This window comes from Spermophilus citellus (genome assembly GCF_964194105.1).
Source record: "Spermophilus citellus genome assembly, chromosome: 5".
NCBI lineage: Eukaryota > Metazoa > Chordata > Mammalia > Rodentia > Sciuridae > Spermophilus > Spermophilus citellus.
The window spans coordinates 6,228,986-6,245,041 of NC_138186.1; the positions used below are offsets into that span (position 1 = coordinate 6,228,986).

Sequence of the window (16,056 nt, forward strand, 5' to 3'; positions counted from 1 at the left end):
AGAGTGCGTTTTTGTGTAAGTTATGCAGTGTGATTAAAAAATCAGTAGGTTCTCAGCCGAGAGAACCTGACACTGTGAGTTTCACTTTTACTTTCAAGTTTCTTTTCCAATCAATCCAACATGTGTTAAGTGTTTACATTTATTATCTTTCATACTGAGCATTTCTGGAGAAGGTTTTGTGTTGTTTAGATTATGGCTGAGAGGTAACAAAGATGGGGACTATTTAAGACACAATCTCACCAGCTTAGAAGTGAGGAGACTAATAAGAACGCAGACAGGAGGATGGCGGTTTTGGAACCTGGTTGGCAGCCGAGGCACATACTCAGGGACAAATCAGGGGCACCTAAACATGAGGAATCCTGTTTTCATGAAGTTTTACAACGTGGCTACTTATAAAGAAGGGCACCATACGTTGTTCAGTCTCGAGGGCAGGTCCCAATCTGTCTGTGTCATGGTCGTAGGGATGGAAAGAGAAGGATAAATCCCAAGACACTGAAACAAAGGGTGGGGGCCACAGCTCAGTGGCAGAGCGAGGACCTGGGTTCAACCCAGTCCTGAAAAGGCAGAACAAAGACCCATAGAAGGAATAAAGTAGAGAAGGATTAAAAGAATGATTTCCGCTGGGCACGGTGGCACATGCCTGTAATCACAGTGGCTCGGGAGGCTGAGGCAGGAGGATCGTGAGTTCAAAGCCAGCCTCAGCAAAAGTGAGGCGCTAAGCAACTCAGTGAGACCCTGTCTCTAAGTAAAATACAAAACAGGGCTGGGGATGTAGCTCAGTGGTCCAGTACCCCTGAGTTTAATCCCTGGTACTGCTACTACTACTACTACTACTACTAATAATAATGCCAGTATTTTCAAAGTTATGATCTTGCAAGAATTTACTGTTCATAAAGAGGACAAACTTCTCAGAAGTGTCAAAATTCTCAGGGGAAACCCTGCTTGTCCTGGGCCCTGTGCGGTTTGGTGTGAGAAGAAGGGACCATCTGGTGGGAGATGGCTCTTCACACCAGTTGCTCTGGGCTCCTGGGCTGTTCCTAAGAGAGGCCAGGAATCACCTGCTGTAGAGCTTTGCCCTGGGGGTTCCCTCTGCCTGGAATGCCCTTCCCCAGAAGCCCCATGGCACCCCACACCCTCTCCACTTGGCACTCCAGCTCCACCTCACCTAGAAGGCGGGTAATTCATGGTCTGTCTCCCCATCCCCTAGAATGCACGCCCCCAGGGGGAGGGGCCTAGCTCTTCTGGTCATCCATGCATCCAAGCACCTACAATAGCAGCTAGATGTAGAGGCCAGGTACTGTGATTGACACTACCGAGTGTGTGCTCTGACCACACCCCTGGCCATGTGCTTACATCCTTGACGAGTTGGCATCCTCACAGTTGCCTTGCGGGTGAGTGTTATGGGTAAGTTCCCATTTTACAGAGAAGGAAACTGGGGTGCAGACTGAGACAGAATGAGATGGACCCATGTAGGCTGTGAGAAGTGGAGCTGGCATTCAGAACACAGCCCCCAGAGCCTGGGAACAGGCCCTGCTCGGGCTTGATTGGCAGCTGGAGAGCCAGCAGATTCCTAGTTTATTGACTATGAATAGATGAGACTTCCTGGGTGGACCTGCCACGGAAGTCTCGTGAAATGACCCAAAAGAAACCTAGCACTGATCATAGGAGGGGACAGGGGCTGGAAGTGACCTGTGATGTTCGTACACCCAGGAAAGATAATGAAAGTGAAATTTGAACTCAAAACTTCTTCACTTCTCGATAGTTCATGAGGAATCCAAAGTTTAAAATCGCATCTTTACAAAGGTGAATGCAGTTTGAAGCCCTTTTATTCTCCTTTATTTTTGGGGAGGGGGGTGTAAAGTCTGCTTAAAATAAAACCCCCTTCATGCTGGTGCTTACAGGGATTGTCTGACCTAGTCATTGCTTGGTTTCTATTTCCCTGTATAGATTGGACAATTTGTTATTCTTTATATAAAAATCTCTAAGAATTCCCTAACCAGAGGGGATTAACAACACAAAAGTAGTTTGGGGGGGGGGGAATCTGAATCTAGATCTCGGTTTTTCTACTTGTAGCAGCAGTTCTGATGACAAAAATACTCCCAACCCCCTTGGACCTGGATTGGCTCTTCTGGTCCATGCGTGGGGCAGGGTGACCTTTCTCTTGCTTTTGATGACCGCCCTCTGGTGGCTCCTGGGGACTCTGCAGGTCTCCATCTTGCTCCAGGGCTCTTTGTGAGACAGGGCTTTGTTTGGCGCTCTGGGACAGCCCTGAGAGAAGCTCTGGCGGTACACTTCCACCACTCAGCAGCCTCCGATGTTCTCCAAGCACAGGGGAAAATATGTTGCTGTTATTTCTAGATTTTATTCTTTGTATATTTTTATGCCAACTGCTGTTACTGCGACCAATTTTAGTTGTAATTCTTTTTTCTCTTCCTAGTTTGTGGAGGCTAATTAGTAAATGAGAGCAGAAAAAAAATTAAGTAGCTTTAGAAAGGCTTCACATTTAAAAATCCCAACTTCATTCCTTTCCCAAGCAACTACATTTTTTTTTTTTGTAAAAATATAGTGTGTGCTTAAGGCTGAGAAATATCAAAGGTTTTGGGATTGTGGGTTCATTTCATTTAGAAGCTGTCTTATGGTGGGGCAGGGGGAGGTACAGTGTGAGGTGAAGAGGACACTTGGCTAAGTCCTTAAAAGCTGTCCCATCATGCATAGACCCTTGATAATATATCTCCCTGGAAAATAACCAAATGTGTATATAGTCATGGCTTCAATTCATTATGCATAATGGCTGTCATTTTAATTTCACTAATCAAGGGACAATGTCTTATGTTTAGTTTGTGAAAGGTCTTGGGTCTTTGGAGTCAAACAGAACTGAGTTTAAATCTAGCCTCTGACAGTGAAGACTGTGGCTTTGGGCACATTACTTAATCTCTGTTTGCAAAAGAAGACACAATCTCCACTTTGTGAGCCACGTGGCACAGAGGAGGTAACATGTGAGGTCCTTGTCCCCAGCCGCCACTTAGGGCCTGGGTGAATCCCCCTTCCCTCTGCTGCTCCACCCACTCTGCTGCAGTACCAGGATGTGGTTGGGAGGGAAAGACTCGCACTGCAACATCCAGTGGCCAAGAGGTAAGGAGTTGAAAGTTACTCCCTGGGTACACTCAATCCGCCTCCTGGTGCTAGCAATTTTTCTTTATTTGTTTGGAAGGTATAAATTTAGGATTGTTGAATCTTTCAGGTTAGTTGAAACTTTTTTCTAAAAAGTCGTTATTTGGCAACCCCTAATCATGAAGTTTGCTTAGGGCCTTGCTATTGCTGAGGATGACTTTGAACTTGCCTTATTTGGTTGGAACTTTCTCTGATGTTGCCACAGGCACGTCCACTCTCTTTTGGTGAATCTTGCCTGGTTCAGGTCTATAATCCCCTATCTGGAATTCTGAAAACCGTAGCCTTCTGAAAGCAAAACGTTATTTTTATAATTCTTTTGGCAGCAAACCCTAATCTGGGCTGGTGTGAGACCACAGTCTTTAGTTACTCTCCTTCAGGCATCACTGTTCATTATGGGACGCCACCTCAAGCCCTACAGTGGATGTGATGTAAGGGACGACTCGTGGCCTGTATTAACCTTTAAATGAAAATTCATCTGCTTTGAAACACATTTGGCTCTATAGTTTGGGTTCAGAGCTTATGATTCTCTCTGTGTTCTTATGTTTTAAATATGTATCTTTAAGTAGCATTTAGCTGGGTTTGCTTTTAATCTAATATGGTGAACTCTGTTTTAAATGGACGCTTTTGGCTACTAAGTATATATTTCTGATGCATTTGAATTTTTCTTCTCTCTCTCTCTCTCTCTTTTCTTTCTGATCTTCCCACTACATCGGTGCTCTCCTCCTTCCTAGTGTTGCTTGGATCAATTGAGTTTCCCTTTTTCTTTTCCTCCCAAGGTTTTGCTCAATTAGCTAGGAAGTTGTACCCTTTTGACACTTTTTAGGATTATTTTTGAGATATTTTCATGCATATTTAACTTACAAAGTCCAACATGAATCAGTGTCTTCAGCCTGGACTTCAAAACTCCAAGATCTTTCATTGTTCTGACTCTGATTCCACTCGACCAAGGTGCACACAGAATGTGACTGAATTTGGAAATAAGGCTGTTGCATGTGTAGTTGGTTAAGATGAAGTGGTGCTGGATTAGCATGGGTCCCTAACCCAGTGATGACTGTCCTTATAGGAAGTGGAGAGGACACTCAGAGAGGAGAGAGCCGGGTGGGACAGATGTATGTGGGGAGCCACCTGTTGCCCCTGGGCTGAGCTTGCTCCCCTGGCCTGGGGTGATGAGGGTACCCGTCTGGCAGGCACCCAAAAGCTGTGCAGGGCAAGTGGCCTTTATGGGAGCCTGCTTCAAGCCCTACCTGGGCGTTACCTGATGGGGATGGGCACCCTCCCAACCTGATTCCCTTGCCTTATTTGGGTGGAACTTTCTCGAATGTCTTTTCCTCAATAAATAGAAGGTTTGGGGTGTGCCCACTCTCTTGCTCCTTCCAGCGCTGGAGCCGATCCATGGGTCACCGAGCCGTCCTGCCTTAGAAACTCATGCTCATGTGCGGAGTGGTTTCTTGGCCGATTTCTTAGTTATTGATACAGCCAGCTCCTTTGAACCCAGTTCCTATCGCCAGCCCGGCCAGCTGGTGATAGATGTGGCTATAAACCAAGGGATGCCAAGAACTGCCAGGGGCGATCACAGTGGGAAGAGACGTGGAAGACTTTTCCCAGGAGCCGCCAGGGAAGGTCACCGGGCTGATGCCTTAGGTTCTAAACTTGTAGCCTCTGGTTGCCTGAGTCTGCAGATTTCCCTTGTTTTAAGCCCTCTTGTTTGCACTAGCCTCATCTGACAGCCCAAGGACACTCTCTTTTCCCCCATTCATTCTTCTTTCCCCAGCCTTTGGCCGTGGTCGATCTACTGTGTATCTGTGACTTGCCTCTTCTGGACATTTCTTACAGATGGAGTGGTACAATATGTGGCCTTTTGTCCTGGGCTGCTTTAGCTTAGTCTGATCCTTTCAAGCTTTGTCCATGCTTTGGCATGTACTGGAACCTCATTTCTTTTTCTGGCCAAATAATATTCCATAGGAAGGATATAGCACATTTTCCCTTACCCGTTCATCCGTTGGTTCACGTCTGGGTGGTTTCCACCTTTTGGCTACTATGAATACAGCTGCTATCAACTTCTGTGTGCAAGGTTTTGTGTGGGCACGTTTCCACTCCTCTTGGATATATATGCCTAGGAGTAGAATTTCGGGGTTCCGTGGTTACTCTGTGTGTAGTCATTGGAGTTACCAGGCTGATTTCCAAAGTGGCCCCCCAACTTTCCTTTCCTGCCAGCAGGGTACAAGTCCCAGTTCCTATACACCCTCACCAGCCCGTGTCATTACCTGGCTTTTTTATCTTTTATTTTTTGTGGTACCAGGGATTGAACTCAGGGCCACTCGACCACTGAGCCACATCCCCAGCTCTTTTTCTATTTTATTTTGAAACAGGGTCTCACTGAGTTGCTCAGGGCCTTGCTAAATTGCTGAGGATGACTTTGAACTTGCCATCCACCTGCCTCAGCCTCCCCAGCGCTCCGATCATAGGCGTGTGCCACTGTGCCCAGCTTGTGCTTTGGTTTTCTTAGCTATAAAGTCTTACAGCAGCCACACCCATTATCCATTGTGAGCTGACTTTGTGCGTGGTGTGAGATACGGGTTCCATGATGTTCTTTTGCCAATGGCCACCCAGTAGGGGCTGAGTCATCTGTTAAAAAACCGTATTAAATGATCTTGGCATCCTTTTCAAAAATCATCTGGCCTTAGATATCTGCTTTTATTTCTGGATTCTCAGTTTCATTCCATGGACTGATTACTGTGTAGTACATTTCGAAATGAGAAAATTTGAATGTGCCAACTTTGTTCTTTTTTTAAGATTGTTTGGCTATTCTGAGTTATTTGTAATTCCATATGAATTTTGGAATCAGTTTGTCAATTTCTTTTTTTAATATTTATTTTTTACTTGTAGTTGAACACAATATTTTTATTTTATTTATTTATCTTTATGTGGTGCTGAGGAGTAAACCCAGGGCCTCGCACATGCTAGGCAAGCGCTCTACCACTGAGCCGCAAACCCAGCCCAGTTTATCAATTTCTATAAAGAAATTTGCTGGGGATCTGACAGATATTGCTGAGAATCTATAGATCAACTTGAGGACTGTTGCTGTCTCACCCATTCAACCTTCCAATCCATGAACCTCAGAAGTTGCATTTGCTTCCATTTTCTTTCATTTTTTCAGCACTGTTCTGTAGTTTCAGAGTATTTTGTGCCTCTTCTGTTTTTTTTATTTTTTTATTTCGATGCTATTGTAAAAAGAATTCTGTTTTGTGGGGGACGGAGTCAACCCCAGGGCCTTGTGCTTGCCAGGCATTCTACCACTGAGCCACATCCCCAGCCCCCAAAATAGAATTCTTAATTACAGTTTTATGTTGTCCATCGTGAGCCTATAGAAACACAACTGGTTTTTGTATTTTGATCTTATATCCTGTGCTTGCTAAATTAATTTGTTAGTTATAATGTTTTTAATGGAATATTGTGATTTTTCTATATATGAGATCATATCATCTGTGAAAAGAGATAGTTTTACTTCTTCTTTTCCAACCTAAATTTATTTATTTTCTTGCTTAATTGCATGGTGATTCCGTGTGGAATAGAAGTGGTAAGAATAGACATCTTTTCCTCTGTTTGACCTTAGGAAGAAACCATCTGTCTTTCATCATCAAATGTAATTTTAGCTGTGAGTTTTTGTAGATGCCATTTATGTGTTTGTGTAAATTTTCTTCTATTTTTAATCACAAAACAGTTTTGGATTTGCAAACACCTTCTCTGCATCTGTTGAGATGAACTTGTGAGTTTTGCTTTTTATTCTGTTGATGTGTGTGTGTGTGTGTGTGTGTGTGTGTGTGTGTGTGTGTTTAAATTAACTGAGGTTTGGATGTGAAAGCCACTTGGCATTCCTGGGATAGTCCCACCTAGCTGTGGAGTATCATTCCTTTCTATGATATTGAACTTGGTTTGCTGGTATTTTGCTGAAGAGTTTTGTATCCATGCTCAGGAGGTGGTATTGTTTACTTTTCTATACTTGTAATCCTTTAATTTCTAGTAGTTTCATTCTCTATTTTCTTTTTCAATGTAGCTTAAGATTTGTTAATATACTGAGATGTTTGAGGAGCCTGTTTTTGGTTTCATTGATTTTTCTCTCCTGTTCTTATATTTGCTGTTCACTAACTTCTTTCTACCCTTGAATGTTTTCTTCCTTCTGCTAGTTTTAGGTTTTCTTTGCTCTTCTTACTCTGTGTCTTAGGAAGAAGGTTAGGTTGTGGAGTTACCATCTTTCTCTTTCTTATACGTGTTTGTGATAATAGCTCTTCCCCTAAGTGCAGCTTTAGCAGCATCTCGTGATAAGTTTCGGGCACCATGTTTCCCTTCATTCACTTTCAAATATTTTCTAACATCCCTTTTGATTTCTCCTTTGACTCAGCTCCTCCCTTCCTCCTCCACCTCCTCCCCCCTCCTCCTCCTTCTCCTCCTTCTTCTTTTTCTTTCCTGGAACATCCTTTTGTCATTGTAGCTGAAGAAATCATCACCAGATCCTGGGCCACTTAGATTTCCTCCAGTGTTTTCTTCGAGGAGTTTTATAGTTTTGCATTTTTTAAGTGAAGCAAATATTTTATTTAAATCAGTTGTCAAATCACAATTTATCCAAATAAACATAACACAACCTTGTTTTACAGTTTTGCATTTTACAGTTAGGTCTCAGAGCCATTTTAAGTCATTTTTTGGTGAAAGTTATAAAGTCTGTGTTTAGGTACATTTTACTTATCTATTTGCATGTGGAGTCCAGCTGCTTCAGGGCTCTTTGTTGAGAAGTCTACCCTCATCCACTGAATTCCCTTCACATTTCTCCATTTAATTGTCTCGTTACAGATTTTACATCTTCAGGAGTTCCTCTAGGGCTTATTATATATATATATATATATATATATATATATATATATATATATATATATATATATTTTTTTTTTTTTTTTTTTTTTTTTACCTTGCCAGAATCAGTTTTCATGTACCTGTGAATTTAGTTCTAGTGTGATTTAGAGTGAAGATTCCTACTTAGCTTTATGCTCGTTCCTTTTCCTATTTTGTGGTATCACTGTTTCACACATTATATTTATAAATGTTATGAACCTAACAATATATGATTATGATTCTTATTTCATATGATGCTTTGTATTTTAAGGAAGCTGAGGAAAGAAGTCATGACAAGCATGTGTCCACAGCTTTTGTTATGGTGAGTTTGGTTGTCATTGGTGGTGATCTCAGGAGCACATTTTCCTTTCTGACATGTTTCTTTTGTTCTTGAGAAGTTGAGTTACCATCTGGAGCCATTTCCTCATCCTGGGACAGCTTTGTTCCCACCCACCTCTTTGTGCTGTTATTGGTGAATGTGTTGCTTTTACCCATGTTACAGCCTCAACAGTGTATTCTGTATGTTGTCTTGTATAGTTGCTTTATAAATCAATTTAGGGGGTGGGGAAGAAAAATATGCATCACGCTGTTTTCACTGTTTTTTTATAATTGCATAATTAGTGTTAAGATTGCCCTTTGTTTTCCAAATGGATTCCAATTGTCATCTTGAACCAGTTGCTTTTACTCTGAAGAATTTCCTTTAGTGTTTCTTATAAGGCTATCAAATATTCAATTTTTGATCATCTGTGGATGCTTTTATTTTGCTTTCATTATGGAAAGATAACCTTACTGTATAGATGATTCTTTCCTTTCCTTTCTTTCTTTAAAAAAACTGCCCCTACCCCTGTGCTGGAGGTGAAACACAGGGACCCTCACCTGCCCCACTCATCTCTGCACCCCCAGAGCCAGGAGGTAGGATTCTGGATTGAGGGCTCCCCCTTCATGCACTTGGAATTGTCATCCACCGCTCTGTAGCTTCCATCATTTCTCCTCAGAAGTTAGATGTTGATCTTATTGCTCTTCCCTTATAATTGATGAAGAAATTTTCTCTTGTTGCTTTCAGGATTTTATCCTTATCTTTGAGAGTTCAGTAACTTTACCATGATGTGTCTGTTGGTGGATCTTTGGTCATCAGTCTTATTGGAGTTTACTGAGATTCCTGGATGGATGTGTAGATTATTGTTTTTCAATTAGTTGGGAAATTTTCTGTCATTATTCCTTCAAAGTATTTAAAAAATTCCTTTCTCTGCCCTACATTTGGCACTCCCATTACACTCAAGTCAGTGTGTTTAGGGGTGGCCTACATTTATCTGGAAACTAAAGAAAATAATGCCTATCTATTGACCTTTCTTGATTTTAAAAATCGTTTTTGTTAATATTTATTTGTAGCCTTTTATACAGGTGTTTTGAGATTTACATGTGGTGCCATAAAGAGGACTGCTTGATTAAAAAATAATAATTTGATGTTGAAATGAAAGAATTATTTCAGTCTACAGTTTCTACCTTTGGTATGTTAAAGGATAAAATAGTCTTTGAGGACAGAGATTGTATTTTTGCTGTATTCTCCTTGCTGACATTGGTTTTGCTGACCCTCTGTCCTGACCATTAGACATGAGAGGACTCTTTGGTTTGCTGAAATGTTCTGCAACAGATATTTTCATCTTGCTTCTTCTATAAACAATGAGGTCCGGTGCTCAGCCCCTGGTTGGTTGCTATCTATCTTAGCTCCAATCAGCCCTTTTTACTTTGCAGCTGAATTTGGGATGATTTAACTGGGAGTGGCTTCCCAGTCTCGGCTGCTGGTTCCACAGAGGTGTTTCTTCTGGGGAGGATCAACAAATTCATCTCAGCCCACTCAGAATGAATCAAAGCTGAGACCCCTTATTTTTCTTTTTCTTTGCATGGAGCAGCCACTGTGTAACTTCTGCAAGAGAATCAGTGCATAAAATGCCACCGAGCTTTGATAGGATCTTTCTTTCTTGATCTGGATAGTTTGGTAGGCAAATGGTATACTCTTTGATGTCAGTTTTGGTTCTCATCCCCTCTGAAGAGTGGGAGCCAGCAGTAGAGGATGCAGTTGGAGGTGATGGTGGATTTTTAGCCTTGATTTCTTCCTTTTTAATTAAGAAGAGATTCTCACTGGAAATTTTGAAGCACTCTGATTTTCCTGCTGGGCTCTAAACAAGGTCAAAGGGGGCATTTTGACATTGTTTGGGGCTAGTGACAATCCTCTAACAGGACTCTCCAGAGCTGCTCTGTTGGGGTGGGTCATACATTTTGCAAGGGGTATCTCATCCTTCTCTAAGGGGTTAAACTGGCTAATGCCTCACAATGTTCTGAGTTCAGTCTCATGGTCATTCACAGTACAAATAAGAATGTTATTCAAACAGTTTCAGAGGTCTCAATCCATAGATGGATGACTCCATTGCTGTAGACCTGAGGTGAGGCAGAACATCATGGTGGAAAGGTGTGGAGGAGGACAGCAGCGCAGGGCATGGCCAGCAGGAAGCAGAGGGCTCACATTTATTGAGTTTTAAAATCTCTGCCTTTGGATTGCATAATCTAGGTTGATCTTTCATTAAGTTTGCTAATTCTTTTCTTTTCTTTTTTAACCAGTTTAAGTTTCTGTTGAGCTCCTCTGCTGAATTTTTCATTTCAGTTATTATACTTTTCAACTCTAGAATTTTCATATGGTTCTTTGTCATAATATTATCACCATACTTTATTTTTTAGTCATGGTTTTCTTTAGTGATTCAAACAAATTTATAATGGTTACATTGAAGGTTTTGCTAAGGAGTGGCAAAAATCTGGATGCTCTTCCCCCAGACACTTCTGTTGATTTCTTCTTTACAGTATATAAATCATGGTGTTATATGTCTTTGCATGTCATGTAGTTTTTTGTTGGAACTGGGCTTTTTAGATGTTATTGTTATATTCTTAGTACTGATACTCTCCATACTCCAGGGCTTGTTATTATTTAATTCTTTATTTGTTTAGTGATCAACTGGATTATTTTGGAGCAATTTTTAACCTCTTCCCTGGTGCTAAGACTGTGATATTTTCCCTGGGGGCTCAGCTTTGATTATGCACACAGTCACCCTGAAGAGATGGTGGTTTGGGGCCTATTTGCTTATCTCTTCCCCTAATAACCATTAGCTATTAAATTCTCATTTCTGGCAGATTTATTCTTTCCTACAATGTCCTGGGTCATATACTGCTCCACAGACTAAACTGTACTTCATATGTTTTCCTCGGAGAACTGGAAAGAGAGCTGGGAGAAGCCTGCTCAGACTCAGAACAAATCTTGAACACTGACCTCAGAAACTTTTCTTTAAAAAAATAAAACTGGTTTTGATTTATTTATCCAATTAATCTAACAACTTCCTTCCAATTACATTTCACAAGAATCTACACTGTTTTTGAGCATACCTAGACTTGAACTTCTCTACATTCTTTTGTAAATAAAGTCTGTTCCTTTGGGAAGATAACAGGAGATATATACCTCCACCTCAGTCTCTCTATATATTTACCTGATTCTCTCCCCAGGTAAATCTCTGAACCTGGCTCTGGGGATGGGGTTTGAAAAAATGGCATGCTTCTCTCTGAGCGACACACCTCCTTAGGATCTGTGTTCTTGATAGGGAGGAGGCAGTGGTCCTACTACTTCATAACCTGGGACAAGGAAAACCAGTCCCAGTGTTCCCAGCAATGCCATACCCAAGGTACAGCCCTCACCCACAGGTGGAGATTGGGTGGGCGAAGGCAACTTTCACTTCTCAGCCAATCCTCTCTGGAACTTGCTCTTACCAACAGAGAGGTTGGGAGGAGCATGAGAAGTGCTGACAGCCCACTTCTGGGAAGACAGGCCTCTGACTGGCACCTCGGGGAGTGGGAGTCCTGCGATCTTGGCTGAACCGCACTATCTCAGCTTGACTGATCTCAGCTTGCTGAATTGGAGTAGAAAAGGGGTCTCTACTCAAATTCCACGTTCTTGCTTACTGAGTTTTAGTTGATTTTCCTAAGTGAAATGCTCTTTATTTGCTCCATATTCTTGGGTCCATTCCCAGAGGAAATCATCATTTTTTTCTTTTAAACAATTTTCACCAATTTTGCTGGCAGAGCAGGTCTGCAGATCTTGGGCTTTCGTGTCCCTGTTAATGCTCCATGAAAGGTAATTTTAATTTCTTTATGATGATCTGTCATTTATCTTTGGATGCTTTTCCTCCTCTTTTTTAAACATTGAAAAATAAACTTAGATTGTCAAAACATGTCTTAATTCATACCTTCAGTAGAATACACTGGTGTTAGATGTACAGTTCTACAATTTTTTTACGAATGTACTCAATTGTTAGCTGCTACACAAATTAAAATATAGGATATTTTTGTCACCACAAAATTGCCCATTTGCAGTCAATTTTTCTCCCCTGTTACCAGGCCCTGCAAAACACTGTTTTGTCTCTATAGTTTTATTTTTTCATAAATATTATTTAAAGGGAATTGTGCTATGTTGTACTATGTATAGACCTTGAGTTGGGCTTCTTTGGTTTAGTGTCATGTTTTGAGATTCATCCTTAACAGTTGTGCGTAACTGTAGAACTGCAGTTTGTTTCCCTTTATTGACAAATCCTATCTGATTGTATGGATTGCACAAGGTGTTTATCTATTTGTCAGCTGAAAGACATTTAGGCTGTTTCTATAAAATTTTTGGTGATAGTGAATAAAATTCTTAAAATACTTGATAGAAATATTTAAGATGTGCGTCTTCATTAATTGTTTCTTCCTTATTTCTCTTTCCTTTGCCTTTCTTTCCTTTTCTTTTTCTGAAGATTAAGCCCAGGCTCTTGCACATGCTCAGCATGGTCTCCACAACTGAGCCTCATTCCCAGCCCCAGTTTTCATTTCTGTTGAGAAAATATCCAGGAGTGCCTTCTGATAAAGGTAAGTTTAGCTTTACGAAATGTGGGTTTTCTAAAGTGACTCCACCACTTTACATTCCCCCCAGCAATGAGAATGTATTTTTTCCAGGTAGCTTCTCTGTTTTTTGGTGCTCTGAATTTTTACCACATTGTGTTCAGGTATAGATGTATTTGTATTTTTTTCCCAAATTGAAGAATTTAAACTTTTTATTCATTCTAAGAAATTCTTAATTTTTCTTCAAGAGAAAGTTCTGTAATTTCAATTCTCTTCTTCAGAGCTCTTATTGCATGTATTTTAGGTTCTGTTACTCTAAACTGCCCATTTCTGAACCTTTCTCCCACATTTTCCATTTGCTTTTACTTTGGGCCAAATTATGGGACATTTCTTCGTGTCTATCTACCAATTTACTAATTCTCTTCTCAACCGTCATTACTGCTTTCTATGTGTCTACTCAGTTTTTTCTTCTTTCAACAGTCAACGTCCGTTCTCGAATTTCTGTGTGGTTATTTTTCAGATCTCTCTATCTGTATTGAAATAGGGCTTTCTCCTTCCACATTTTCAAATTCCAACTTTTATGTCTTTAAACATTTTATGCAGCTATCGCAAACTCTGACAGTACAACGGTGTCTTGTCCTTCCAGCATCTGAAGTCACCAGCAACTCTAACTTCTTTTTTTTCTTAATATTGTTTTTAGTTGTAGATGGACACAGTCCCTTTTTTATTGATTTATTTTTATGTGGTGCTGAGGATCGAACTCAGTGCCTGGTACATGCTAGGCAAGTGCTCTACCACTGAGCCACCACCCAACCCTCTAAGTCCTTTTATGTTGCTTCCACGACCTTATTATGGGGTTTCCTGCCTCAGGGGCTTCATACTATTGGTTGTGAACTCGTATTTGTAAGAACTGGATCTATGGGAATCCTGGGAGGACTGAGATAAGAATGTTTTCCTCCAAAGAGGATTTTCATGGGTTTGGTTTTGGCCCTGGGTGGCAATGATAATTGGGGACTATTTTAATTTAATTTTCAAATCTGGGGATTGAGCCATTGCAACAGATATTTAATTTCAAAGCTCACATCCACATGTGTATAAAGTTACAAACTGTCATAAGAGACTCCCCTGCCCCCAGATTCACTGGTAGAGATAGATGTCCGGTTTGCCTTCTTTTCTATATGGCCAGGGAGCTTTGCTTCTAGTTGATACTTTCTCAAAGAACAAGGCCCTTGGGCTGGGGATGTGGCTCAAGTGGTAGCACGCTCACCTGGCAGGCGTGCGGCCCGGGTTCGATCCTCAGCACCACATACCAACAAAGATGTTGTGTCTGCCGAAAACTAAAAAATAAATATTAAAATTCTCTCTCTCTCTCTCTCTCCTCTCTCTCTTAAAAAAAAAAAAAAAAAAAAAAAAAAAAAAAAAGAACAAGGCCCTAGATTCATGAGCCCTTGGGAATGCCAGGCTCAGAGACCTGTAATCACCTCTGGGGGGACGGTGGCTGAGCATATTGCTCCCGTGCAGCTGGGAGAGAGCTTGACAGTTCTAGAATTAGCATTTGCCCCCAAGGAAGTCCCAGCATCCGTAGGCACACACCACTCTGGTTTTAGAAACGGTTTCCTTTTATTTTCTGCTGTAGGGAGTAGAGGGTATCACTAGGTATTTATTTTACTCTTCGCCACAGAGCAATGCGTTTTACAAGTTTTTGTTTTGTAATTAGCCCATTACCTGGGAATTTTTCAGGGAAATGACTGTTTAGAATATCTAGACAATTATCCTCCTATAAACAGAAACTCTAATTGATTTAGACATTTAACTATGAATGGATGATTAGGGTATCACAGATTAATGTTCATTCATGTTGTTAAGGATGATTTTGGTGTTGTGTCTGTGCAATATTTCTAAATGTCTCTAGGTAACATAGCGTGTTTGGCTTTCCCAGGAACTTGCAGAATCGGGCTCCAGAGCGCTTGGAACTGGCTATCAGTGACAAGGAGGCCCTTTCTGCTGCTGGAACCCTTGCCTACGAACAGCACCGTGTTAACTGGTGTCTGTCTAGGTAGAGGTGGCAGGTGACATGTGCGTATTATTTTAGTTTTCTCCTGCCTGATTGCTAATAATTGAGCATCTTTTCCTGATTATTTGTCATTTGTAATTAACTTTGGGGTAACGACAGTTTCTACTCTTTGTCCATTTTCTATGAGGTTGTTTCTTATTGATTTATAAATAATCTTTGAATGATCCTTTTCATAGTCTAAATATTTCCCCTTTCTGCATCTTGTCACTCTGTTTGAGGCACACAAGAGACGGAATCAACTTTTTCCTCTGTGACTTATGCTTTTGGCTTTTGTTGGTGGACTTCCATCTAATCCTGAAGGAAAACATATTCTCCTAACATGTATTTGGATCTTCCCTGATGGAAGGATCTCAGAACTTGTGACCTAGGACTTACCCTCCTCCCCATTTCCAAGTTTCTGTTAAGTAACGGTCATTTTGTTCTGGGGATGGGGAGAGGTTTCAGGATGGTTGATAAATCTTGCCTAAGGGCCATTTGACACCAGGAAGACCCCTCTTACCCTTTGAGTCTTGGCTCAAAAGCCCTTCTGCAAAGCCTTTTACTATTTACCCAATTTGATTCAACTTACACTTATTGAGCACTTTTTATATTCTTGGATCTTTCCCAGAAGCTCAGAACATAGAGTTGAACAGAGTTTATCTCAGTCTGTTTTGTGTTGCTATAAAAAAATATTAAAGACTAGGTATTTAAAAGAAAAAAAAATAAGACTAGGTATTTATTTTTGTTCCCAGTCTTGGAGGCAAGGAAATTCAGGATCATGGGGCTAAGAGAGTTTGTATTCTGTGGAGGACATAGATTTAACCACTCTGAGCACATCTTTGCCTGTACTCTCCTGGGTTATACAAGCCCCCACCATGGTCATTAACATTTTGGGGGATGTACAGGGGATTAAACTCAGGGCACTTGATCACTGAGCCACATCCCCAACTCTATTTTGTATTTTATTTAAAGACAGGGTCTCATTGAGTTGCTTAGCACCTCACTTTTTCTGAGCTCACAATCCTCCTGCCTCAGCC

General features: G+C 41.1%; 1 pseudogene across 1 annotated transcript; it reads right to left on the reverse strand.

The window, feature by feature from the left end:
- Positions 1–9,554: 9,554 nt before the first annotated feature.
- Positions 9,555–10,438, reverse strand: LOC308650458 (uncharacterized protein C4orf17-like; annotated as a pseudogene). The gene has a single exon. The product of its transcript is annotated as an uncharacterized protein C4orf17-like (transcript).
- Positions 10,439–16,056: the final 5,618 nt, after the last annotated feature.